Source organism: Mustela nivalis (assembly GCF_964662115.1).
Source record: "Mustela nivalis genome assembly, chromosome: 16".
NCBI lineage: Eukaryota > Metazoa > Chordata > Mammalia > Carnivora > Mustelidae > Mustela > Mustela nivalis.
Window position 1 is genome coordinate 4,862,828 of NC_139035.1, and position 27,831 is coordinate 4,890,658.

General features: G+C 41.0%; 2 long non-coding RNA genes across 2 annotated transcripts in view; one reads left to right on the top strand and one right to left on the bottom strand.

Annotated features, from left to right (window-relative positions):
• The window catches only part of LOC309849853, a 524,627-nt gene extending 515,599 nt beyond the window's left edge, over positions 1-9,028 (top strand). The window contains exon 4 of the long non-coding RNA XR_014303952.1: positions 8,665-9,028. This is a non-coding gene — a long non-coding RNA (uncharacterized lncRNA). The remainder of the gene's footprint in view (positions 1-8,664) is intronic.
• Positions 1-27,831, bottom strand: part of LOC309849854 — a 112,668-nt gene that overhangs the window by 30,763 nt on the left and 54,074 nt on the right. The window lies entirely within an intron of this gene.

Here is a 27,831-nt window from a genome sequence, read left to right on the forward strand (position 1 = left end):
GTTGTTTTCTGATTGCTGTTGCTAGGACTTCTAGTACTATGTTGAACAGTGGTGAGAGTGATCATCCTTATTGTGTTCCTGACCTCAAAGGGAAGGCTGTTAGCTTTTTCTCATTGAGAATGATATTTGCTTTGTGTTTTTCATAGATATATTTTATGAAGTTGAGGAATGTTCCCTCTATCCCTATACTTTGAAGAGTTTTAATCAGGAGCGGCTGTTGTATCTTGTCAAATGCTTTTTCTGCATCAGTTGAGAGGACCATGTGGTTCTTCTCTCTTCTCTTATTGATTTGTTCTATCACATTGGTTGATTTGTGAATGTTGAACCACCCTTGCATCCCAAGGATAAATCCCACCTGGTCATGGTGGGTAATCTTTTTAATGTACTGTTGGAGCCTAATTAGCTAGGAATTTGTTGAGAATCTTGGCATCCATATTCTTCAGGGATATTGCTCTGAAATTGTCCTTTTTGATGGGGTCTCTGCCTAGATCAGGGTAATTCTAGCTTCATAGAAAGAGTCTTGAAGTTTTCCTTCTATTTTTTGAAATAGCTTCAGGAGAATAGCCATTATTTCTTCGTTGAATGTTTGGTAGAGTTCCCCAGGGAATCCATCAGGTCCTGGGCTCTTGTTTTGGGGGAGGTTTTGAATCACTGCTTCAATCTCATTACTAGAGATTGGTCTATTCAGGTTGTCAATTTCTTCCTGTTTCAGTCCTGGAAGTTTATAGGATTCCAGGAATGCATCCATTTCTTCTAGGTTGCTTAACTTATCGGCATGTGACTGTTGATAATAATTTCAGATGATTGTTTCTATTTTCTTGGTGTGAGTCGTGATCTCTCCCCTTTCATTCATCATTTTATTAATTTGAGTCCTCTCTTTTCTTTTGGATTAGTTTGGCCAGTGGTTTATCTGTCTTACTGATTCAAAGAACCAGCTTCTAGTTTCGTTGACGTGTTCTACTATATCTCTACTTTCTAACTCTTTGATCTTGCTCTCATCTTGATTATTTCCCTTCTTGTGCATGGGGTTGGCTTAATTTGTTGTTGATTTTCCAGTTCTTTAAGGTGTAAAGAGAGTTGGTGTATTCAGGATTTTTCAGGGTTTTTTTGAGTGAGGCTTGGATGGCTATGTTTTTCCCTCTTAGGACCGCCTTTGCTGTATCCCATAAGTTTTGGGGGAAAAAAAGAAAAAATCCCAGCCAAAATGAACCCCAAGAATAAAATTTATATAGTACAAAAACAAAACCAAAACACAGAAACAATAACAGAAGGATAAGATGGGAAGGTGGTTATAAACCTCCAATGTGGGCAAGGAAGTTTATTTCAGTTCTTCCTGGGTACATCTTATTATCTTCAGTGAAGGATTCACTTTCCAGAGATATAGGGAAATTAAAACTGGTTTATATATTTTATATATAGTGGTAGTATTGAATAGGGGGAAAGTATTACCTTGAAGTTTATATCTATAGATGTATAAAAAAAAAGAAAAGAATAAAACATAGATATATGTATGAAAAAGTTCAAGTTAAAAAGTTATTATGTAATATGTTGTATTAAGCATCTAATTTTAATGGTAAGTAGGTTAAAGAAAGAAGAATCATGAAAAAATTTTTAAAAAGAAAAGAGTTGTATCTGTGAAATATACAGAGTTTGGGGTAATACCAGGGCCTTAGTATATTGTTTTCTCCTGATATTGGGGTTTTAGTTTTATGGGGACCCTGTGGTTATTGTCCTCTTGTTCTTTTGGCTTGTCTTCTGGGGCAGTGGCCTCCCGCGTTGTTTTTCAGTCAGTCTTGCTTGGGCTGAGTCACCCTGCCCCCTGTCAAGGCTAGGCTTGTGTGGCTAGGCTGTGTGGAAACTGGTTTTTCAGACTTCTGTTTTCTGGCGATTTTTGTTCTTTGGCAGCTTTTTGCGGCTTTTCAGAGGATTAGTGCCAAGTAAACTCTCTGCACCCAGACTTCTGCCTCAGAAAGAAGCCTCCATCTGCTCCCCTCTAGGTGGTCCAGAGAACACACAGAGACTCCCTCCTCTGCAATCTCTGCTGAACACTGCACCTCCCACAAGTGCTGTGCACTCCCAGCCACCATCTCAGTGGTCACGCGAGGCCCCTGCTTGTTTCTGCACCCCCATGCCTCTAAAGCTGCGAGTGATATTGGTCTGGGCGAGCCGAATTCCAGTGGTTGCCGCTGCCAGGACTGCTGTCTAAAGTGCATTCCCATGCTGGGTGCGGTCAGAATGGGCTGCGGCGCAGGTCACGGAATGCTGTGGGTCCAGGGACCTCCAGCAGGAGACCGTGCTGAGCTTTCTGGGGTGCAGCAGGGGTGTGTGCAGCCCCAGTGGTGATGCAAGCAGCGGAAAGCTGTGGGCTCAGGGACCACTGACTGGAGGCCCCACTGGGCTCTCTCAGACATGGTGACATGGGGGAGCCCCAGCATGACCACGCTGGGACCGTGTGCTTTGGTCCATGCCTGTGGCTGCCCAATTCCACCCATTCCTCCTTAAAATCCTTTGTTCTTTTTGTGTTCTTTTAACCAGACTCCAAGTTAATGCCGGTCCCCAAGCATAGGGCACTTTGTATTGGGGTGTTACTTTGCAGTGGGTCATTTCTGGTGGCTCCCTCCCCCTTCTGTTTACCCTCTGATATCAGTCCCAGGGCTCCCACTCTGCTTTACCTCTCCACGATGATCTTCTGCCCCTGCAGAGATCCAAAAGTGGATAATCTGACATTTCAGGCTGATTTCATGGGTGCTGAGGGTTCTGGTAGATATTTTAGCTCAATTCAGGAGACCAGTTGAAACAGGGTCTCCTACTTCTCTGCCATCTTGCCCAGAGTCTTGCTTTATTTAAGTTAAGCATTGCTTTTACTTGAACTTTATCTTTTGTTATAATGTATGTACAGAAAAGGGCACAAATTTAATTGCATAGTTCAACATATGAGTACTCACCAACAGATCACAATATAGAATAATTTACCACCTCATACATTTCCCTCCCAGTCAATATACCTCCAAACAGTATCACTATTCTGACTTATTACCATTTAATTTTGCCTTTATTGAGCTTCATATAATGGCATTTTACAGTATATCCCTTTTTGTTCCTAGCTTCTTTTGCTCGTGATTACATCTATAATGTTCATCTACCTTGTCATATAGTATTTATAATTTGTTCCACTTTAATTAGTATTATAATAAAAAGTGTATTAATATACAATTAATTTGTCATTCTACTGTTGAAGGACATCTGGGTTGTTTTCCCAATCTGAGATCATTTTTAGTACACCTCATAAACTATGAACATTGTTCACTTTTGGGGTGAGCATATGCATTTCATTTTTAAGTAGGCTCCATGCCCAATATGGAGCCCAACACAGGGTTTGAATTCACAACCCTAAGGTCAAGACTTTAGCTGAGGTCAAGAGTCAGACACTTAATTGACTGAGTCACCCAGGCACCCCTGCATTTATTATTATTCATATATTTATTATATCTCTAGGAGTAGATTTTCTAGGTCATGGGATATCCATATGTTCATTTTTTAAAAGCAGATGCATCAAGTGACAATTCCGTCAGCAGTGTATTAGAATTCTAACTGCTCCACATCTTTGCTAACACTTAGAATTGTCAATCCTTTTCATTTTAGTCATTCTGGTAGGTGGGTTTGTGGTCCTTTGTTTTGTTTTGTTTTATTTTTAAGATTTATTTATTGATTTGACAGAGAGTCGGGGAAGGGCAGGAGAAGGAGGAGAAAATTTCAGGCAGACTCCCCACTGAGTGTGGAGCCCCACACTGGCCTTGATCCCATAACCCTGAGATATTGACCCAAGCTGAAATCAAGTCAGACACTTAACCCACTGAGCCACCCAGGCATCCCTGGATTTGTAATTTCAATTTGCATTTACCTGATAATTAATGAAGTTGAGAACATTTTCATATTCTTATTGGCCATTTATATATCCTCTTTGTGTAGTATTTATTTACTTTTAACTAATTTTTTTATGGAATTAGCTGTCTTATTGATTGAACAGTTCTATTATACTCTGGATACATTATATGTAGTTTGTATTTTAATTCTATTCCTAAGGTCATGAAGATTTTTCTTCCATGTCTTTTTCTAAAAGCCTTGTTTCATATTTCTCCTTCAGGTCTATGATCCATCTAGAATGATAAAAATGGCCCATATTCTTTGCTGAACTCCTTGAGAGGCCAAGTCTAAATGCCACCCCTGTGAATCTGGGCTAGCCTTAGTGACTTGCATAACCAATAGAATGTGGCATACATGTCATTCTGAGACTTCCGAGGCTAGTCATGAAAAAGCCTTATAGCTTTCATCTTGGCCTCATGGAACACTCAGGAAACTTTGAGCTGCCATGTTATAGGCCCAACTATTTGAGACCACCCCTTCTGGAGATGACAAATACATGTTTTAATTAATAGTGCCAGCTTAGCCTATATTTCCAACCATTCCCACTAAGGGATCAGACAGGTAAGTAAAATCACCATGGACTCTCCAGACCACCACCATCCATCAGATGAATCAACACCACACAGAGCAGAAGAATTACCCAAATGAATCCTACCTGAACTCCTGGCACACAGAATTGAGATATAGTAAAATGACTGTTGGTTTAAGCCACCACAGTTTGGGGTATTTATTATGCAATAATAGATAAACAGAACATGATGTAGAGGGTCAAGTTGCTTTTTTAAAAAACTGCGTGTTTAATGGCTCCAGGACCATTTATGCAAAAAATCATCATTTCTTCATGTCACTGTAGTAGCACTTTTCCTAAATCAGATGACTATATGAGGATCTGTTTCCATATATCTACTTGTTATTTTCTTAGTTACTATAGAGTTATTAATAAGTCTCAATATCTAGCAATTAAAGTCCCTCAAATCTAATCTTTGTTCAAGCTTGTCAACTTTTCTTTGCATTTTTTGCATTTCCATTTGTGTTTTAGATTCAGCTATAATAGGTAAACAATTAACTATTATGCATCCTAAAATTATGCTTGAAAAAAATATAAATGCCTATGCTGTACCATTTTTAAAAAGCAGAATGAAAATAAAGGAAGATATCATAACAAAGTACAAAATGCAAAAAAAAAAATCAGAACATGATACAGGTTAAATGAAACTCTATCATAGTAGGACTTTGAGGGATTTTTTTTTTCCCCTTCATATGACAACTGAAAAATAATCTTCACAGTTGTAACAAATTTAATATAATCTAAGCAACTTGTTCAGTTCAAGAAGCAAGTATTGAGAACAATGCCAGGCAGTACCCTAGGACCTGTTGTCTGGAAACAGCATTCTGTGTTACTACTAAGAAATTTCAAAGTGTGCCTGGGTAGCCCAGTTGTTAAGTGTCTGTCTTCCTCTCAGGTCATGATCCCAGAGTCCTGGCATCAGGCTCCCTGCTCAGCAGGAGGCCTGCTTATCCCTCCCCCACTCGTGTTCCCTCTCTCACCGTGTCTCTCTCTGTCAAATAAAATCTTAAAAAAAAAAAAGGTATTTCAAACATATGTTTGACCATGAGACATTTGAGTCAAGAAAGAAAGAAAGAAGTAAGGAGAGAGGGAGAAAGAAAGGAAAGGAAAGGAAGAGGGAAGGAAGGAAGGAAGGAAGAGGAGCAAGGAAGAGCAAGGAAGAGAAAGCAAGCAGATAGGAACATTTTATTTATCCCAGACTTAAAATTTAGTTGTGTACTTGCTCAAAAATGCCATCATCACATGCAATCCAGATCACTTTCCCAAAATAAGTGTAACCAGTGATGCAAATTCCATTTACCATCTTTTTAATGACACTTATTTCATATCTAGATTGGCCCCTGTCCAAGAAGTTCATTTAGGAACTTTCCTAAATGAGTAACACTAGCAATTTCAAAATAAAAATACAAAAAATAAATAAACCAAACTTGGAGAAAACTATGGAAACCCCAAAACACCAACCCACCTTGTTGATCAGGAATGTTCATAACTTTGGCTCAGGTTATGATCCCAGGGTCTTGCAGTGGAGTCCCACACTGGGTTCCCTGCTCGGCAGAGAGTCTGTTTTTCTCTCTTCCTCTGCCCTTCCCCGACTCATACACTCTCACTCTCAAAGAAATAAAATCTATTTTTTAAAGACTTTATTTATTTGACAGACCGAGATCACAAGCAGGCAGAGAGAGAGGAGGAAGCAGGCTCCCTGCTGAGCAGAGCACCCAATGCGGGAACCGATCCCAGGACCCTGGGATCATGACCCAAGCCAAAGGCAGAGGCTTTTAACCCACTGAGCCACCCAAGCACCCCTCAAATAAATAAAATCTTTAAAAAAAAAAAATGTTCTTAACTGTTTAGAACTAACTCAGCATACACAAAATTATTAATTATAATTAATACTAGTGTTAATTCTTCTTTCACATGATTTTCACTTCATATCAATGTTTCTATGTAACATTAATAATTAACACTATCAATAGCATAGTATATAATTTTATGCAATGTTGATAATTATCAACATTAAATACTAATTTAATATTAATTAAGCTTTTGCACTTTTTTTTTCATTTAGTCTGCACAAAAGTTGATATCGTTGATCCAAATACAGGAGTTGATATTATTGCCTCATTTTACAAAGAAGGAAGCCTAGACTCAAAGAGGCTGCATAATTTACATAAGGTCAAACGTCTAGAATAGGCAAAGGCATTTTAACACACACTGCCTCCCTATAAAACTGAATCTTGGAACAATGGCAGCAAAAAGTAAGCTCTCACTGAATAATAATGATTATCACTGATTATAACATGCTTCCAATACAATGAACTTAAAGTCTTAGATACCTAAGCATAGTTGAATTATATTTCAAAGGTGAAGAATGTAATTAAAATCTTAAGTTCAAGTGTACCCATACTTAGCAAACTTTAGGTCTTTAGTTTTATATGCCAATTTAAAAAGACACTACATTTTCTTTTTTTAAAACACAGCAAAATAATTAATATAGTCTCAGAAACTGTGTGCCTTTCAGATGCTTATTTTTAGTACTTCTAGTTTTCTGATCTAGTCTCAGTAACAATTGGTGCAAACTTTTGTTTTGAAGGGCAGTATTGTATTTTGGTTTTCTTGGAAACCACCACCGTCAAGGCCGCACACACAAGGTTATCACAGTGACGCATCTTCAAGAGGAAGTGAACAAGTTTTATTAGGACCTTAACTCTCCCCTTCAAAGGTTTGGAAGTTTTGGAGATATTAGCAGTCAAAATAAGACTAGCCACTAAGAAAGGAAATCTAAATGTCTTCCCTTTCAAAAGGGCAAACTGAAAGGTCACCAAATACAATTAAGAAGCAGAGTCTGAAAATAGCAATGTAGCTACTGATATCCCTTCATCAAGACTTGTAATTCAATAAGGATTTTCATTCTTCAGCTCAAAACTGATATCTCCTTCAGGGTGGGGTCAATCCACTCTCTCTTCTAATCCTTCATTCCTAGTGGTCTTTTTACTGAGCCATTGGAGAGATATAAGAGAAAGAGCTGTAGTCTGAAAGTTAGAAGATACGAGTTCTTTCTTTTCCTGCCACTTGACCAGCTGTGTAAAATAGATAATAGAACAAGTTCCTTCCTGATTCACAGATGTGATCACATAGGTGACTCTCCTTTGTAAAAAAAAAAAAAAAAAAAACCCAGAATCAGTGGTTCTCAAATGCTTCTGTTCCCCAGGGTGCATTTGCCAATATCTGGAGACATTTCTAATTGTCCCAACTTGGGGTGCAGGTACTACCTGGCATCTAACAGATCAAGGCTAAGGACATGGCTAAACATCTTACAATACACAGGGCAGTCCCTCACATCAAAGAAGTGTCTTTTGGCCTCAATACTAATAGTGCTGAAGTTGAGAAAGTCTGCCCTAGGGTTTGGAAACGGGCAAATCTCCTGGGTATGCCAGGATGACTGTGACCTTAAAGGGAACCTCTCAGGTCCAGCCCTTCTCACCCAGCAAGAGTGAAGAAGCAAAGCAGCTCTTGCTCTTCTGCCTTAGTCCAAAGCCCCAGGGTGAGGACATGCAGAGGGTTAAGGGAAGGCCTGAGATCCCCTTGTCCATCCCAAGCTTACTAACACTCACCCTCCCTAGCTGCTTTCCTGGGATCGAAGTTATCAGAAAACAGTATTTACTGAGTGTCCACTTATGTGCCATTAAGGAAGAGACAGAAAATATAACAGATTCCTATATCTCTTGTTTTAATAAATAAAATCCTTGTCATCCTCATCTAGAAATTTAGAATCTTGCAGATAGATTGCCACAAATAACCAGTGAAGAATCCTTCAAAATTACATGTGACATCATGGAGTGGGTGGGATATGGATATTGATCAGAAGAATGGAAAGGTCTTCAGGGCATAAGAGGTAAAAAGAAGGAGGGCAAAGATATAGGATGGTTAATTTTACGTGTAACTTGACTGGACCATGGGTTGCCCAGACAGTTAATCACACATTATTCTGGTGTGTCTATGAGGGAGTTTTGGATAAAATTCAGATTTGAGTGGGTACACTAAGTAAAACATTGCCGGCCCCAATATAGGTGGGCTTCATTCAATCAGCTGAAAGCCCGAGTAGAACAAAAAGACGAATCGTCCCATGAGTAGAATTCCTCCTTCTTGACTGCCTTATCTTTCCTTGCCCACAGACTTCAGATGAAACCAGGATGCATCCTGGGTCTTGGGACTGCTGGCTTTTGAACTAGAACCACACCATTGCTTCTCCTAGTTCTCTCCTTGCTGACTGCAGATCTTGGTACTTCTCAGCCACCAGAATCATGTGAGTCAATCCTTACAATACATATGTATATCCTATTGGTTCTGTGTCTCTGCAATATCTTGCCTAATGGAACAGAGTGTAGACGCAGCACTAAGGATGGCCCATGTGAGCAGCTGAGTGTGATCTTTCCAAAAAAAGGTTAAACAATTTAATGGGGAAGAAGTTTGCTTTCAGGAGCCTATAGCCCTCAGCAGTTCATAAAGGGACACTGAAGAGATTGGGCCACAGCTCAAGAAAAGCTCATCAGGGGAATGGAACAAGTGTTTGTGTCCTAGAGGCAGAGGGGACACCCCCTCAAGATCAACAAAGGTCTCCAGAAAGACCTCCAGGTACAGTATTGTGAAACATAGGAGATACATGTGAAATACATGAACCACATGTTCAGAGAAGATGGCTTAGGGCAGCTGGCGGGGGGTGGGGGAGATATTCCTTATGGACAGAAGGAGAACCATCAGAATAATGTTAAGACCTGTCTACAGAAACCTGGCAAGCCAGACAGGGCGGGCAAGAGATATTCAGGGCACTAAATGGGAAGAACATGAGGCCATGAATACTTTATCCAGCAAGGCTGACATTCAGAATAGATGGACAGATAAAGAGCTTCCGAGAAGAACAAGGTTTAAAGAAGTATGTGACCATCAAGCTGGCACTACAAGAAATACTAAGGGAGGTTTTATAAAAGAAGAAAGAACACAAGAGTGACATAGAACAGAAATTCACAGAGACAATCTATAGAAACAAGGATTTCACAGGCAACATGATGTCAGTAAAAATGTATCTTTCAATAATCACTCTCAACTTGAATGGCCTAAATGCTCCCACAAAATGGCACAGGGTTGCAGATGGGATAAAATGACAGGACCCGTCCGTATGCTGCCTACAAGAGATGCATTTTGAACCTAAAGATACATCCAGACTGAAAGTGAAGGGATGGAGAACCATCTTTCATGCCAACGGGCCTCACAAGAAAGATGGGATAGTGATTCTCGTATCAGATAAATTAGATTTTAAGCTAAAGACTGTAGTCAGAGGTACAGAAGGACACTACATCATTCTTAAAGGGTCTATCCATCAAGAAGATTATAAATACTTATGTCCCCAACATGGGAGGTGCCAACTACATAAGCTAAGTGTTAATCAAAATAAAGACTCATCTTGATAAGAATAAACTGATTGTAGGGGACCATAACATGCCACTCTCAGCAACAGAGAGATCTCCCAAGCAGAAAATCAACACAGAAACAAGAGCTCTGAAGGACACATTGGACCAGATGGACCTCATAAATATACACAGAACATTCCACCCAGAAACAACAGAATACTCATTCTTTTCAAGCACACATGGAACTTTCTCCAGAATAGACCACATACTGGGTCATAAAAGGGGCTCAACCAGTACCAAAAGACTGACACTAATCCCTGCATATTCTCAGATCGCAATGCTTTTTTTTTTTTAAAGATTTTTATCTATTTATTTGATAGACAGAGAGAGATCACAAGTAGGCAGAAGGCAGGCAGAGAGAGAGGGGGAAGCAGGCTCCCCGTCGAGCAGAGAGCCCGATGTGGGGCTTGATCCCAGGACCCTGAGATCATGACCTGAACTGAAGGCAGAGGCTTAAACCACTGAGCCACCCAAGCACCCATCAGACCACAATGCTTTTAAAGTGGAACTCAACCACAAGAAAAAGTTTGGAAGGAATTCAAACACTTGGAAGCTAAAGACCATCCTGCTCAAGAATGTTTGGATCAACCAGGAAATCCAAGAAGAACTTAATTCATGAAATGAGAATAAAGACACATCAGTCTAAAACCTATGGGATATGGCATAGGTGGTCCTAAGGGGGAAAAACATAGCCATCCAAGCCTCACTCAAAAAAACCTGAAAAATCCTGAATACACCAACTCTCTTTACACCTTAAAGAACTGGAAAATCAACAACAAATTAAGCCAACCCCATGCACAAGAAGGGAAATAATCAAGATGAGAGCAAGATCAAAGAGTTAGAAAGTAGAGATATAGTAGAACACGTCAACGAAACTAGAAGCTAGTTCTTTGAGTCAGTAAGATAAACCACTGGCCAAACTAATCCAAAAGAAAAGAGGGGACTCAAATTAATAAAATGATGAATGAAAGGGGAGAGATCACGACTCACACCAAGAAAATAGAAACAATCATCTGAAATTATTAACAGTCACATGCCGATAAGTTAAGCAACCTAGAAGAAATGGATGCATTCCTGGAATCCTATAAACTTCCAAGACTGAAACAGGAAGAAATTGACAACCTGAATAGACCAATCTCTAGTAATGAGATTGAAGCAGTGATTCAAAACCTCCCCCAAAACAAGAGCCCAGGACCTGATGGATTCCCTGGGGAACTCTATCAAACATTCAACGAAGAAATAATGGCTATTCTCCCAAAGCTATTTCAAAAAATAGAAGGAAAACTTCAAGACTCTTTCTATGAAGCTAGAATTACCCTGATCTAGGCAGAGACCCCATCAAAAAGGACAATTTCAGAGCAATATCCCTGAAGAATATGGATGCCAAGATTCTCAACAAATTCCTAGCTAATAGGCTCCAACAGTACATTAAAAAGATTACCCACCATGACCAGGTGGGATTTATCCTTGGGATGCAAGGGTGGTTCAACATTCACAAATCAACCAATGTGATAGAACAAATCAATAAGAGAAGAGAGAAGAACCACATGATCCTCTCAACTGATGCAGAAAAAGCATTTGACAGGATACAGCAGCCGCTCCTGATTAAAACTCTTCAAAGTATAGGGATAAAGGGAATATTCCTCAAATTCATAAAATCTATCTGTGAAAAACACAGAGTGAATATCATTCTCAATGGGGAAAAACTCACAACCTACCCATTGAGACAAATGGCCAACAGACACATGAAAAAATGGTCCATCATCATTAGCTACCAGGGAAATTCAAATCAAAACCACATTGAGTTACCACCTTATACCAGTTAGAATGGCCAAAATTAACAAGACAGTCAGCAACAAGTGTTGGAGAAGATGTGGAGAAAGGGGAACCCTCTTACACTGTTGGTGGGAATGTAAGTTGGTGCAGTCACTTTGGAAAACAGTGTGGAGATTCCTCACAAAATTAAAAATAGAGCTTCCCTATGACCCTGCAATTGCACTACTGGGTATTTACCCCAAAGATACAGATGTAGTGAAAATAAGGGCCATCTGTACCCCAATGTTCATAGCAGCAATGGCCACAATTGCCAAACTGTGGAAAGAGCCAGATGCCCTTCAACAGACGAATGGATAGATGTGGTCCATATATACAATGGAATATTACACAGCTATCAGAAAGGATGAATACCCAACATTTGTTTCAACATGGAGAGGACTGGAGGAGATTCTGCTGAGTGAAATAAGTCAAGCAGAGAGAGTCAGTTATCATATGGTTTCACTTACTTGTGGAACATAAGGAATAACACGTAGGACCTTAGGAGAAGGAAAGGAAAAGTGAACTGGGGGAAATCAGAGGGGGTGATGAACCATGACAGACTGTGGACTCAGAAACAAACTAAGAGTTCTGGAGGGGAGGAGGACGGCGGTTGGGTAAGCCTGGTGGTGGGTATTGAGGAGGGCACGGATTGCATGGAGCACTGGGTGTGGTGCATAAACAATGACACTTGGAACACCAAAAAAAAAAAAAAAAGATTCTCTCTCCCCCTTTGCTCCTCCCCTGCTGCTTGTGTGTGTGTGTGTGTGTACACAGTCTATTTCTCAAATAAATAAGTAAAAACTTAATCAATTAATTAACATGATCTTTAAAAAATAAAAAAGAAAACTGTATTTTTCATTTAACAAATGAGGACACTGACACAGAATGATTTGTTTCTCTGGAGCCTTCTCCCCACCCCTACCCATGGTCTGAGAAAGGGATCTGGAGTCGGGGGCGGGGATAGGTAAGTAGACTCTCCATTTCTTCCCTTTCCCCTTTCCTCCATTGCCCAGCTTTGCTAGTAGAGAGTTACCAAGGGTGTTAGTGCTGCACAGCCTGACAACAGGAGAAAGACCCTTCCTTCTCAGCTACATGGAGCAACGGGGATCCCAGCAGGGGAGAAGAGCAGCTGGACCAATGCTCTCCGAAAGGAGACCGAGCAGACAGAGAACGATGTGTAGAATCCAGAAACTACACAAAAGGCAGGAAAGCTTTGCATTTATTCAGCAGCAGACATTTAACAAGTGTGCATAGCATAGGCCTCTTGCTAAAATATGACTAAAGTCTTGTCACCTGCTGGCTTGGCAGCTGTGGAGGCCAAGAAAAACAAGGCTGTACCCACCTCGAGTCTAGCCCTGACCTAAGTACAGCCATCTTGGCAAAGCAAAAGCTGGCACCTTGCACCCCCTCTCCACCCGCTCCTCTCCCCTTGGTAGTATGTGTGACATCCCTCAGGCACCCCTGGCTGCCCTAAAAGAAAAACAAATAGTTAACTTGCAGAGATCACAATCCTGCAAGGCAGGAGTCTCACTCAGTTTACAAATGTCCTAGTGATGTACAACAAAGAAGCTATCTTCTCGGGCACCTGGGTGGCTCAGTTGGTTGAGCAATCGCCTTTGGCTCGGGTCACAGTCCCGGAGTCCCGGGATTGAGTCCCGCATCGGGCTCCCAGCTCCATGGGGAGTCTGCTTCTCCCTCTGACCTTCTCGCCTCTCATGCTCTCTCTCACGGTCTCTCAGATAAATAAATAAAAATCTTAAAAAAAAAAAAAAAAAGAAGCTATCTTCTCAATAGCCCAATTTCAAGAGACAACTCAGTTCCTTAAGCCCTAATGTCGCCTTCCCCACCATAAAACTGAAGGAGGCTGAGGCAGAAGGAAATGTAAATAAAGTTAAATTTCTTCTAAACCTAAATCTCACTAACAAGGACACTTGATAGGAGAAATGTGAAACTTTATCTGTAAACCTCCAAGAGAGTGTCAGCGATCATTCCCAAGCATATGACCCACTGATACACATCTAAAAGGTCTCACAAGAAGATTTTTATTATTGGTAATGAATAACCTTTTCCCCCAGACAACAGCTAGCCCCTCAAGGTCCTGGAGACCTCGCTTCCAAAATTCCTTAGAAACTCACATCATCCATAACCCCCTTTGTCCTCACCCTCCACCGAGTCCACCCCAACTCTGCCTTTAAAAATTCTGACTGTAACCTGGTTCGGGGTCCAAGTCCCTACTCCACTGTGTTGAGTATACTTGGGCCCAAGCTTAAGCTTGCTGAATAAACCCTCATGTGATTGCATCAGTGCTTGGCTCCTTGGTGGTCTCTCAGACGCGAAAACTCAGGCATAACAGCAGCCACAATCTCCTTCTCAGGGCTCTGGATATGGAGTCAGAAGACTAAGGATTAAAACTCAGCTTGGCCACTTGTTAGTTTGTGCCCCTAAGCAAGTGGCTTCACTTTCCAGGCCTTAGTTTTGCCACTTACAGAAGGGAGACATTACAATAGTTTCGTAGAACTGTTGCAAAATATAATTGATATTTCTTAAGGAAATTAAAAATAGAGCTACCCTATGACCCTGCAATTGCACTACTGGGTATTTGCCCCAAAGATACAGATGTGAAAAGAAGGGCCATTTGTACCCCAATGTTCATAGCAGCAATGGCCACAATCACTAAACTGTGGAAAGAGCCAAGATGCCCTTCAGTGGATGAATGGGTAAAGAGGATGTGGTCCATATATACGATGGAGTATGATGCCTCCATCAGAAAGGACGAATACCCAACTTTTGTATCAACATGGACGGGACTGGAGGAGATTATGCTGAGTGAAATACGTCAAACAGAGAGAGTTGATTATCACAGGGTTTCACTTATTGTGGAGCAGAAGGAATAACATGTGGGCAATTGGGAGAAGGAGAGGAGGAGTTGGGGGAATCGGAGGGGGTAATGAAGCATGAGAAACTGTGTGGACTCTGAGAGACAAACAGAGTTTTGGAGGGGAGAGGGTGGGGAGTTGGGTGAGCCTAGTGGTAGGTATTAAGGAGGGCACAGATTGCATGGAGCACTGGGTGTGGTGCATAAACAATGAATCTTGGAACACTGAAAAAAATTTAAAAAGATATAGTTGATATGCACTGCTGACATATGATAAGCATTAGACAAATCCCAGGTACATAGTAAATGCCTCATAAATGTTTTCTTTCCTTCCTTTTCTGTTGCTTTTGGCTTCAATGTGCCCCTTTGCCATGAAATTTCTCCATATTCCATTGCAGAAAGTGCCCTAAAAACTTCCTGCCCCCAAATCCCAAAGGTCCTGGATCCTATCGATGTCCCCTGACCCCTCCTGGAAGTCTCAGTGGCTCCAAGATTCCCTCTAAAACTCCTGCTCCTTCCCTGACCTGACTTCTTAGATTCCTATTCTGGCCTGTCTTAAGTACGATCATAGCACACTCCCAGAAATTGTACTAAATCCAAGTTTCTGGTCTCAAAAATAAATCCCACTGTTGAAGTTCAGAGAAGACTGATGAAGGAAGGAACCTCTTCTACCACCAGAGGGAGGGGACCACCAAGTGCAGATGTTCCTTCAGGAGGGTCTACCCAGTATTCATATAGCGCCCATAAGGAACCCTTGGTAAATCTCAGCTTCGGTATTAATCTCTCCAGGATTAGGAAATGACCACAAGGTTTGCCTTCCAAAAGGCCCAGGGTTCTTATTCTCTCCCCCATATATCTGCTGGATGTCTGATCACTTGGTAAGTGTTAAGGATTAGCCTGCCTTGTGGGCTACAGCAGTTCCTATTCTTTGAGGACAACAGGATTCCCACAGGAAAATCACAGCGCATTATTACTTTGTGCTTGTTACTTTTCTAACAATGAGAATTTGAGTTCAATTCATTCTTCCTCCTTGAGGAATCAGAATTCCCCCTAAAGAATTCCTTCTAAAGAATCAGCAGCACTGATGTATTACGCAAAAAAAATCGACATCAGACATCTTGCAAGGATATTGTGTATTCTCCAAACATGTCATTGTATTCAGGATCCCTGTGTTTTCTGTCATTAGTCACATTTCCCAATCTGATGGGTGACAGTTCCAAATTTCATCATCTCTACCCTGTCTCCACCTTCTCTCGCCAGATGGCCCAGCCTCCTACACACCAAGGAAACAGAGGCCTTTAATTGAAAACTCCAACATCCCCTTCCTCCACCTCCTAGTATCTATACTGTGACAGTGACCAACAACCAAGAAATCCGTAGCTCTGTGCAAGAATCCCATGTGTTAGTCAAAGGGAAAAAGCCCTGCTGAGAAATACAGAAGTGACCCTTTGGTGGTGGTAAAAGGCTGAAAACATCATCTGGGAGAGAGAGGGAAAGTCAGTCATTACCACCACCACACAAAATGAAATGTTTCCTTCCCTTTAGCAACATCAGCACCTAGCAAGAGTCTGAGGAAGGTGGTGCCACACTACTGAATCCTCAACTCCAGCAGTGCGGCACTGACCTGCCACCTGGAGAAGGCTGCCAAACAAGATGACATTAAGAAGGTAGTGGAGCAGTCGTCAGAGGGACCCCCAAAGGGCAGCCTGGGGTACACTGGGGACCAGGTTGCCTCCCATGACTTTAACAGTGACAACCACTCCCACCTTCGATGCTGGGGCTGGCATTGCTCTCAGTGACCACTTTGTCAAATATATTTCCTGGTGTGACAGTGAATTTGGCCACAGCAACTAGATGGCAGACTTTACGGTCCACATGACCTCCAAGGAGTAAGAGCCCCCTGGACCACCAGCCCCAGCAATAGCAAAAGGAAGACAGGCCCTCGGCTGCCGGACAGTCCTTGCTCCACCACATCTCCCAGCACACTGACAATCTCGCAACTTCCACAGTTTCTGTCCCAGAGCCCCTGAAGGGGCGGGGGGGTTGAAGAGCCCTACGTTGCTATATGCCATCAACGTAGTATACTGTTCCTGCCCCCCCCCCAAAAAAGATTTTCTATGGACTCATCTAGGCAGTGAAAACAGAATTGACTTTAAAAGAGTCAAAAAGCCCTGTTCCCATGAAGCTTACATTCTTTGGGCAATAAATGAAATAAACATATAAATGCATGGTATGATCAAGCTGATAGTTTCGAAGCAAAAAAGGGTGATGGAGGGATGCCTGGATGGCTCAGTGAATTCAGCACCTGACTCTTGATCTCAGCCCAGGTTTCTACCTCAGGGTCCTGAGTTCAAGCCCTGTATTGGGTTCCACACGGGGCGTGGAGCCTACTTTAAAAAGAGGGGGATTAGGGGATAGAGAGCTCTGGTGGGAAGGCAAGTGGATTTAATTACAAATGGAATAATCAGGGAAGCCCTGTGTTGTAATAGTGCGAGTAAGTCCTGCGGGAGCGGAGGGAGTTAGTCATGCCGACCTGTGTGAGGCCGCTGCACACAGAGGAAGGGAAGAACGGGTGGAGGCTCCCAGGCAGGAGCAGCCCGATGCAGTCAAGAAACAACAAGGAGCCCAGTGTGGCTGACGCAGGGTGACTAAGGAGAAAAGTGGAGAGAAGAGAGGTCAGAGGGCCAACAGGAGCCATACCGCAGTAGCCTGGGCAGCCGCTGTGATCCATCTGGCTTCTATTGGGGTGTCAGGGATTATCACTGGATAATTCTGGGAAGCAGTATGGCATGTAAACTATATAGTATGCAGGTATTGCAAACTGCGACGGAGGAAGATTGAAACAAGAGAAAAGGAAGAGTGAGGCGGCAGGGGAGGGACTCTGTGGTTCTTACTCTGCCCTCTCTAGACCCTTCACCTTTCTAACTCAACTGACTTTTTGAGGCTCAGCTCAGATTGACAGATCCTCCAAGAAGCCTTTTCTGAGTCTCTCTCCCTGAATTGGGTAAGAGTGTCCCCTTTCTGTGTTCTCATAGCACCCTAAACAACATCTTCTTAAGCATTTATCATACCATATTGTGATAACCTGTTGATTGTATCTTGAGTAAGTACTCACAAAATGTTGACGAAATGAAAGGATGGATGATGGACAGACAGAGGGATGGATGGATATATGGATGAGACGGAGTAAGACAGACAGTAAATGGAAGTGCACACGCCTCGAGGCTGGCTGAAATGAAGGTGGTGGCAAGGGGACTAAAAAGGACAAGACGGTGTTGGAGACACCGCGGAAGTAGAATGACGTGTCTGATGATTCAGTGAATGTTACAGTGGCCAAGGAGAAAAAGTTTCTCAAAGGATCTCTTAGGTTCTAATAACTAGCAGGCTTAAGAGAAATAGAAATTATTAAAAGAGGAGCTCCTTTGGAAAAGGTTTTAGCATGGACAGGTTTAATTCATTCATCCATTTGAATAGCTAGATATTCACGACCCCAGTCTTCAATGGCACACAGGCATGAAATCCTAAAGAAGCAAGGCCATACACAGCACCTTTGTTCTGAAGTAACACTTAGGGTCTGACTGCATAGCAGGACATGCAGACTTTGAACTCCTTGGGTTGGCAGTATGATATATGGGACAGCACAAGGGCTTCTAAGTCAAACAGTCCGGAGTTCTCGCTTTACACCAAAACGTCTGGGGCCCTTAGAAAACTCCTTTAATCCCTCAGCTTGACTCTCTTCGTTTGCAAAAAAGAGAGAGAAAGAGGAAAAAACCTACTTGGCAAGGTTGTCAAGAAAAATGTAATAGGATAAAATATGAGAAAATTTCTACAATGATCCCTTGAACTTCTTGGTGCTTTAACAGAATCATTGGGCCTCCTCTTTCTCCGTCCCAAGTTCAGCCTGTGGCAAGGTTATGTCAGAGGTCCCAGGGGTTTAGATGTACATTAGCTTCATTCTGAGACATGCTTTGGTCTCTTCTATATGCCAGCCCCCCCGACACTTTCATTTTCCAGGAAAAAAGTTCCTCATTTCAACATCTGGAGACCAAATGTATTGTGAGAAGACAGGAAGGAAGAGGGTGAATATCAAATGAATTACTTTATATCCAGCTTACTCACAAAAAAATAATCTGGAAAGTTGTATATGAATTTTCAACATTCACTTAGGATTTATTGCAATCTCTGATATGTCTTCAACAAATCATTGGCAAAGCCTTCTATGGAAATAAAGACACCTGTTCAAAACTTTGGTGCAATCTCTCACTGGAACACTTCTGTCTGGAGAGCTGCAAGTGTATTTTCCAATACTGAATATTTACATGATAGATGAAATTTCAGTCACATCTGTTATAGGAGAAATTTGGGGGTCAGAGAGAGAGACACTGTTGGAGTATGGAGCCCTTTGATCCCACTCCCCCTGCTTTGTTCCCTCTTCTGCTGTGTCTCTCTTTGTCAAATAAATAAATAAAATATTTAAAAACAAAAGAAAAAAAAGGTAACAAATTTCTTATTTACTTATGACAAGAGATAGATTAGTAATGGGGAGTCACACACCTACCAAAGTTGGGCTCCCACGCACTCCCAGAGACTGGGAAATAGAGGTGCTCTCTTCCTTGGTCACATTTCAAAAGGATGGCTGCCAAGTCTTTGAAAAGTATTTGTAGGTTACAAAACTGGCTAGAGGCTTATTTAACTTTTAAAAAGATTTATAAACATCTCAAAAGCGCAGAGAAAGAACTCAAAATTACAGTTTTCTTTAAGTAAACACGCTAAGGAAAGGGAGAAGACGAGTCTCCCTTCTTGCAGCAGGAAAAATTCAGGATTTTCTTTATCACATTTGTATTTCCCCTTACACAACATCTGCTTTATTCACCATTGTACTTTCAGTGCCTTGAACTGGAAATGACACTTATTCCAATGCAACAATGCATTCAATCATGTAACAAATATTAACTCATCCCACCATGCAGGATTGTTCTAGACTTTGGGAAAAGGAAGTTAAAAACAAAATAGAAATCTTAATAGAAGATAGTGAAGGAGTCAAGCAAAAAGAAATAAATATTACATATATATGGTCATATATGGATTTATATACTTATATATATATATAATATTTACATCATATGAGAACATGCATAATGTGATGAAGGAAAATATAATAGAGATTATAGAGCATGATTTAGAGCTACATGTATAGGGTGATTAGGGACAGCACCATGAGAACCTAAAAAGAGGAAAGAAAGAAATCATGTGGAGGATATTACGGGAGGGGGTACATTTATGGTTAATAAATAGGCCTAAGTCCGCAAGGTTTCTCAACTTCAGAACTATTGACAGATACTTCTTTGTTGTGAGGAGTTGTCCTGTATATTGTAGAATTTTTAGCAACAGCCCTAGCCTCTACCCACTAGATGCTAGTAGCTCCACTGCCCAACCTGTGACTACCAAAAATGTCTCCAGACACTGCCAGACATTCCTGAGGGTAGGGGTGGCAGCAATAAAATCACCTAAGTTGAAAATCACTGGTGTAAAGCATAATCCTAAGAATGAACCTCAAGCAATGAATCTTAAATTTAGGGGATGCAACTGAAGCACTACTGAGATTAAATTGGCTTTAAATCCGTAACAAAGGAAAAAGACAAAAGATTCATAATCTATTTCAAAAAGCTAGAAAAACAAAGGCATACCAAACCCATATCAAATAAAAGAAAAAAATAGTCAAGATAAAAACAAAGATCAACAAATATGAATAAAGGTACAATAGAGAAAATGTAAGTATATATCAGAGAAAAATCAACAAAGCCAAAATCTAGTTCTTTGAAAACTTTGATGAAATTTATATAATCTTATCAAAAATAATAAAGAAACAAGGCACAAATTACAAGCATCAAGCATGAAACATGGAAAGCACTACAAATCCTACAAACATTCACATCATAAGCAGAGGGGTACCTGGCGACTTAGTTAAGCAGCTGCCTTCAGCTCAGGTCATGATAGGGACCTGGGATAGAGCCCCACATCAGGCCTCCTGCTCAGTGGAGAGTCTGCTTCTCCTTCTCCCTCTGCCCCTCCCCGAGCCTGTGCTCTCTCTCACTGTCAAAAAATAAATAAAATATTTTTGAAAATCATAAGATGTTAGGAACCTTATGCCAATGAATTTGAAAATTTGGATGAAAAGGACAAGTCTTCTATGAAAATCCAGATAACAAAGAGGTGGTTACCGAGGGAAGAGAGTTCGGGCAATGGGCAAAATGGGTGAAGGGAATGGGAGACACAGGCTTCCAGTTATGGACTGAATAAGTCACGAGAATAAAAGACACAGCATAAGGAATGTAGACAATGATACTGCAATAGTACTGCATGGTGACAGATGGTAGCAGCACAGCATAAACTTGTCAAATCATTATGTTGTACACCTGAAACTAATGTAACATTGTGTGTCAACTATACTCAAAAGCTGTTTAAAAAGGACAAGTTTTAGAAAAATGCAAAACATCAACACTGAAACAAAATAAAACAGAACATCTGAATAGTAATATATATATATATATTACTATATATATATATATTTAAATAAATTGAATCTATAATTAAGACCCCTCCACAACGACATTTTCAGGCCTATATACCTACTCCAATAAATTCTTCCAAACATTTAAGAGATAATACTAACATATTCAAACTCTCCCAGAGAATTGGAAAAAATAAAAACACTTCCCAACTGATTTTATAAAGCCAACATAATCTTATTACCAAAAGCATGGTAAGGCTATCACAAGGGGGAGAAGAAGAAATCCCAATCTTTTCATAAATATCAATTCAAAAACTCTAAAGAAAATATGACCAAATTGAATTGAGACATATAAAAAAAAATAATGCATTATCAACAAATTGAATTTACTCCAGAATGCAATGTTTAATGTTCAAAACTAGCATGATAATGTCAATACCCCCATTAAAAGCATGTGATGAAATTCAACACTCATTGATACCTTTTTAAAATTTCTAAAAACCAAAGAAAAGAGAAATTCTTAATGTAATTAAGAATATTCAACAAAAATCCTAGAGCAAACATAATTCAGTGAGGAAATACTGAACTTTGCCCCTGATATTAGAAATGAGGCAAAGATACTCTCCCAGCATTTCAATGCAACCTCATACTGGAGGTACTAGCCAATGAAATAAACTAACAAAAGAAATAAAAGGGATAGCATAATAGAAGGAGGGGCAAGATGGCAGAGAAGTAGGAGGCCCTGTTTCAAGTGGTCCCCTAAAGTGACCTCAATATCTACCAGAAAACTCTTGAACACCTATGAAATCAGCCTGAGATGTAGGATTATACACTTCTAGATCTCTATAGCAGCAGAAGACACCAGTGGAGAGGTAACCCAGAGTGGGAACGCTCAGACTGATATCGGAGAATCAACAGAAGGCGGGGGAGGGAGCCACCAGAAGTGACCCACTGCAAAGTAATACCCCAATAAGAAAGTGCCCTGCGGTTGAGGACCGGCAGTAACTTGGAGTCTGGTTAAAAGCACTCACAAAGAGCAAAAGATCTTTAAGGGGCAACTGGTGGAATCGGGCAGTCATGGGCACAGGGCTAAGCCCATAGTCGGACAGCCACCTCCGGCAACCACCCATGCCAGAGAGAGTGTGGTGGAGCCTCCAGTCTGCGGTCCCCGAGCTCCCATCTTTCCACTGCTTGCACCACCGCTCGGCTGGATGCACTCCCATCTCCATCTGAGTGAGCCTGGTGTGGCACCAGCCCACAGTGTCAAGGACCAGAGGACTAGAGGGCACCAGCCCATAGTCTCTAGCAGCCTTCTGTGACCGGCTGACCAGCCTGTGCCTGAGAGAACCCGGTGCGATCTCTGGTTGGGATCCCTTGGAGCCGCCTTCTGTGACCTGCTCGGCCGCAGGGTCTGAGCACACCCTGCATGGGCCTGGAATCCAGACAGCAGTCCTGGCCAAGGCAGCCACCAGAAGCGGGCTCCCTGGACCAATATTGCTCATGGTTTTAGTGGCGCGGGGGTGCAGAGACAAGCGGGAGCCTCGCACAACCACTGGGAAGGTGGCTGGGGGTGTGCACCACCTGTGGGAGGTGGCAGTGTTCTGCGGAGTTTGCAGAGGGAGAATCTGGACCACCCAGAGGGGAGCAGCCTCTCTCTGAAGCTAAGGTCTGGGTGCAGTTTGCTTTCACAAAAAGCTGCCAAAGAACAAAAACCTCCAGAGAACAAAAGCCTGAAAAACCAGTTTCCACAAAGCCCAGCCCCTTGATAACCTGCAGGGCGACTCAACGCAAGCAAGATTAACAGAACAATGCAGCAGGCCCCTCCCCAGAAGGCAAGCCAGAAGAACAAGGACAATAACCACAGGGTCCCATTAAAACTGTAAAGCCCCAACATCTGGGGACAATATATTACGCTCACAGCACGGCCCTAAAACCTTCATATTTCATAGATACAACTTTTATTCTTTTTTTTTTTAATTCATTCTCACGATTCTTGTTCTTTTGTTTTTTTTAAGCTACTTACCGTTACAACTAGAGGTTTAATACAACATATTCCATAATAACCTTTTAACTTGAACTTTTTCATACATATACCTGTGTTTTTGTTTTTATTTTTTTAATATACATATAGATATAAGCTTCAAAGTAATCCTTTTTCCCTATTCAATACTACCCCTCCCCTGCATGTAAACCAGTTTTAATCTTCCTTTATCTCTGGAAAATTGAATCCTTTAAAAAGATATGAAGATACACCTAGAAAGAACCAAAATAACCTTTCTCCCCCATATTGAGGATTTAGAACCCCCCTCCCATCTTTTTCAGTGTTACAGTGTATTTGTTTTTGTTCTGGTATTATATAAATCTTGTTCTTGGGATGCATTTCGGCTGGGTTCTTTTTTTCCTTGTCATTTACTTTTGTCAGTCTTTTTGTTTCTTCGTTTTTGTTTATTTACCTTAAAATTTTACTTTGGGGGCTCATTTTGGCTGGGTTTTCTCTTTGCTTCTCTCTCGCTCACTCACTTTTTCTCTTCTTTCGTTTTGGTGGTGACTTCCAATTGCTCCAAAACTTTCCAGGGTGCACCTTGCCTGGATCACAGTTGATATATTCAGCTATATATCCCCTCAACCACCTCTCACCAAATGACTAGGAGGAGGAATGCCTAACAGAGGAAAAATTCAGAGACTGTGCCCTCTCCCTCAGAACTATTGGATATGGATATAGACAGTATGTCAGAAAGGTAATTCAGGGTAACAATTATCCAGGCAATGGATAGGTTGGAGAAAACCATTAGTAACAACATAGAATCTCTAAGGGCGGAACTGAGAGCCCACCTGGCAGAAGTAAAAAATGCTATCAGTGAGATCCAATCTAATCTAAATACTCTAACAGCTAGGGTAACCAAGGCAGAAGACAGAATTAGTGATCTGGAGGCAAAGTGATAGAGAAAAAGGATCAGGAGGAGGCTTGGAACAAACATCTTAGAAGCCATGAAAACAGAATTGGGGAAATAAATGACTCCATGAAACATATCAACATCAAAATTATCAGGATCCCTGACAGGGTGGTGAAAGAGATAAGACTAGAAGATATAGTTGAACAAATTCTGGATGAAAATTTCCCTAATCTGAGGAATGGACTAAGTGTTCATGTCCTAGAGGATACACTCCAAGATCAACAAGTCTGTAAAGACATCCAGACACTTAATTGTGAAATTCATGAATCACAGTTTCAGACAAGAGGTCTTAGAGACAGCTAGGAGAAGAGATTCCTTATGTACAGAGAGAGGACCATCAGAATAACGTCAGACCTGTCCATAGAAACCTGGCAAGCCTGCAAGGGCTGGCAAGAGATATTCAGGGCATGAAATGGGAAGAACATGAGGCCAAGAATACTTGATCCAGCAAGGCTGACATTCAGAATGAATGGACAGATAAAGAGCTTCCAAGACCAGCAAGGTTTAAAAGATTATGTGACCACCAAGCCAGCACTAAAAGAATTATTAAGGGGGGCTCTATAAAAGAAGAAAGAACCCAAGAGTGACATAGAACAGAAATTCACAGAGACAATCTATAGAAACAAGGACTTCACAGGCAACATGATGTCAATAAGAACGTATCTTTCAATAATCACTCTCAACCTGAACGGCCTAAATGCTCCCATGAGTGCAGGGTTGCAGACTGGATAAAATGACAGGACCCATCCATATGTCCATATGTCTCTACAAGAGACATATTTGGAACCTAAAGATACATCCAGACTGAAAGTGAAGGGATAGAGAACCATCTTTCATGCCAACGGGCCTCACAAGAAAGCTGTGGTAGCAATTCTCATAACAGATAAATTAGATTTTAAGCTAAAGACTGTAGTCAGAGATACAGAAGGACACTACATCATTTTTTTTAATTTTTTTAATTTTTTATAAACATATATTTTTATTCCCAGGGGTACAGGACTGTGAATCGCCAGGTTTACACACTTCACAGCACTCACCATAGCACATACCCTCCCCAATGTCCATAACTCCACCCCCCTTCTCCCAACCCTCCTCCCCCCAGCAACCCTCAGTTTGTTTTGTGAGATTAAGAGTCACTTATGGTTTGTCTCCCTCCCAATCCCATCTTGTTTCATTTATTCTTCTCCTATCCCCTTAACCCCCCATGCTGCATCACCACTTCCTCATATCAGGGAGATCATAAGATAGTTGTCTTTCTCCGCTTGACTTATTTCACTAAGCATGATACCCTCTAGTTCCATCCACTACATCATTTTAAAGGGTCTATCTACCAAGAAGCTCTAGCAATTGTAAATATTTATACCCCCGACATGGGAGGAGCCAAATATATAAGCCAACTATCAATCAAAATAAAGAGTCATATTGATATGAATACATTAATTGTAGGGGATCTTAACACCCCACTCTCAGTAATAGATCATCCAAGCAGAAAATCAACAAAGAAACAAGAGCTTTGAAGGACACATTGGACCAGATGGACCTCATAAATATACACAGAACATTCCACCCAGAAACAACAGAATACTCAATCTTCTTGAGCACACATGGAACTTTCTCCAGAATAGACCACATACTGCATCACAAAAGGGGCTCAACTGATACCAAAAGATTGAGACTCTTCCCTGCATATTCTCAGACCACAATGCTTTTAAAGTGGAACTCAACCACAAGAACAAGTTGGGAAGGAATTCAAACACTTGGAACTAAAGACCATCCCTGCCAAGAATGATTGGATCAACCAGGAAATCCAAGAAGAACTTAAACAATTCATGGAAACTAATGAGAATGAAGACACATCAGTCCAAAACCTATGGGATATGGCAAAGATGGTCTTAAGGGGAAAAAACATAGCCATCCAAGCCTCACTCAAAATAAATTGAAAAATCCTGACTATACCAACTCTCTTTACACCTTAAAGAACTGGAAAATCAACAATAAATTAAGCCAACCTCACGCACAAGAAGGGAAGTAAGATGAGAGCAAGATCAAAGAGCTAGAAAGTAGAGATATAGTAGAACACATCAACAAAACTAGAAACTGGTTCTTTGAAAGAATCAATAAGATTGATGAACCACTGGCCAAACTAACCTTAAAGATTAGGAGAATCAACAACAAACTAATCCAGCCCCACATACAAGAAGGGAAATAATCAAGATTAGAGCAGAGATCAGTGAGATAGAAACTAGAGATAAAGTAGAACACATCAATGAAACTAGAAGCTGGTTTTTTGAAAGACTCACTAAACCCCTGGCCAAACTAATCCAAAAGAAAAAAGAGAGAGGACCCAAATTAATAAAATTATTATTATTTATTATTAATAAATTATTATTATTTATTCGCAAATGACACTACAGACAAAGGGCTGATATCCAAGATCTATAAAGAACTCCTCAAACTCAACACAAAACACAGATAATCATGTCCAAAAAATGGGCAGAAGACACGAATAGACACTTCTCCAAATAAGACATACAAATGGCTAACAGACACATGAAAAAATATTGGTCATCACTAGCCATCAGGGAGATTCAACTCAAAACCACATTGAGATGCCACCTTACACCAGTTAGAGTGACCAAAATTAACAGGACAGGAAACAGCAAGTGTTGGAGAGGATATGGAGAAAGGAGAACCCGCTTACACAGTTGGTAGGAATGCAAATTGGTGCCACTTTGGAAAACAGTGTGGAGAGTCCTCAAAAAATTAAAAATAGAGCTTTCCTATGACCTTGCTATTGCAGTACTGGGTATTTACCCCAAAGATACAGATGTAGTGAAAAGAAGGGCCACCTGTACCCCAATGTTCATAGCAGAATGAACACAGTCGCCAAACTGTGGAAAGAACCAAGATGCCCTTCAGCGGGCAAATGGATAAAGAAGATATTATCCATATATACTACGGAGTATTATGGCTCCGTCAGAAAGAATGAACACCCGACTTTTGTATCAACATGGACAGGACTGGAGGAGATTATGCTGAGTGAAGTAAGTCAAGAAGAAAGAGTCAATTATCATACGGTTCCACTTACTTGTGGAGCATAAGGAATAACATGAAGGACATTGGGAGATTGAGCGGAGAAATGAGTTGGGGGAAATTGAAGGAGGGAGACAAATCATGAAAGACTGTAGACTCAGAAACAGGGTTTTGGAGGTGAGGAAGCGAGGGGTTGAGTGAGCCTGGTGGTGGGTATTAAGGAGGGCATGTATTGCATGGAGCACTGGGTGTGATGCATAAACGATGAATGCTGTAACACAGAAAAGAAATAAAATAAAATAAAATGTTAAAAAAAAAAAAAGAAAATCAGTAAGAAAAAAGAGAAGAACCACATGGCCCTCTCAATCAATGCAGAAAAAGCATTTGACAAGATACAGCATCCGCTCCTTATGGACATTGGGGAGGGTATGTGCTATGGTGAGTGCTGTGAAGTGTGTAAACCTGGCGATTCACAGACCTGTACCCTGGGGGATAAAAATACATGTTTACAAAAAAAAATTAAAAATTAAAAAAAAAACACCTCTTCAAAGTATAGGGATAGAAGGAACATTCTTCGACTTCATAAAATATATCTATGAAAAACACAGAGCAAATATCATTCTCAATGGGGAAAAGCTGACAGCCTTCCCATTGAGACCAGGAACACGACAAGGATGCCCACTCTC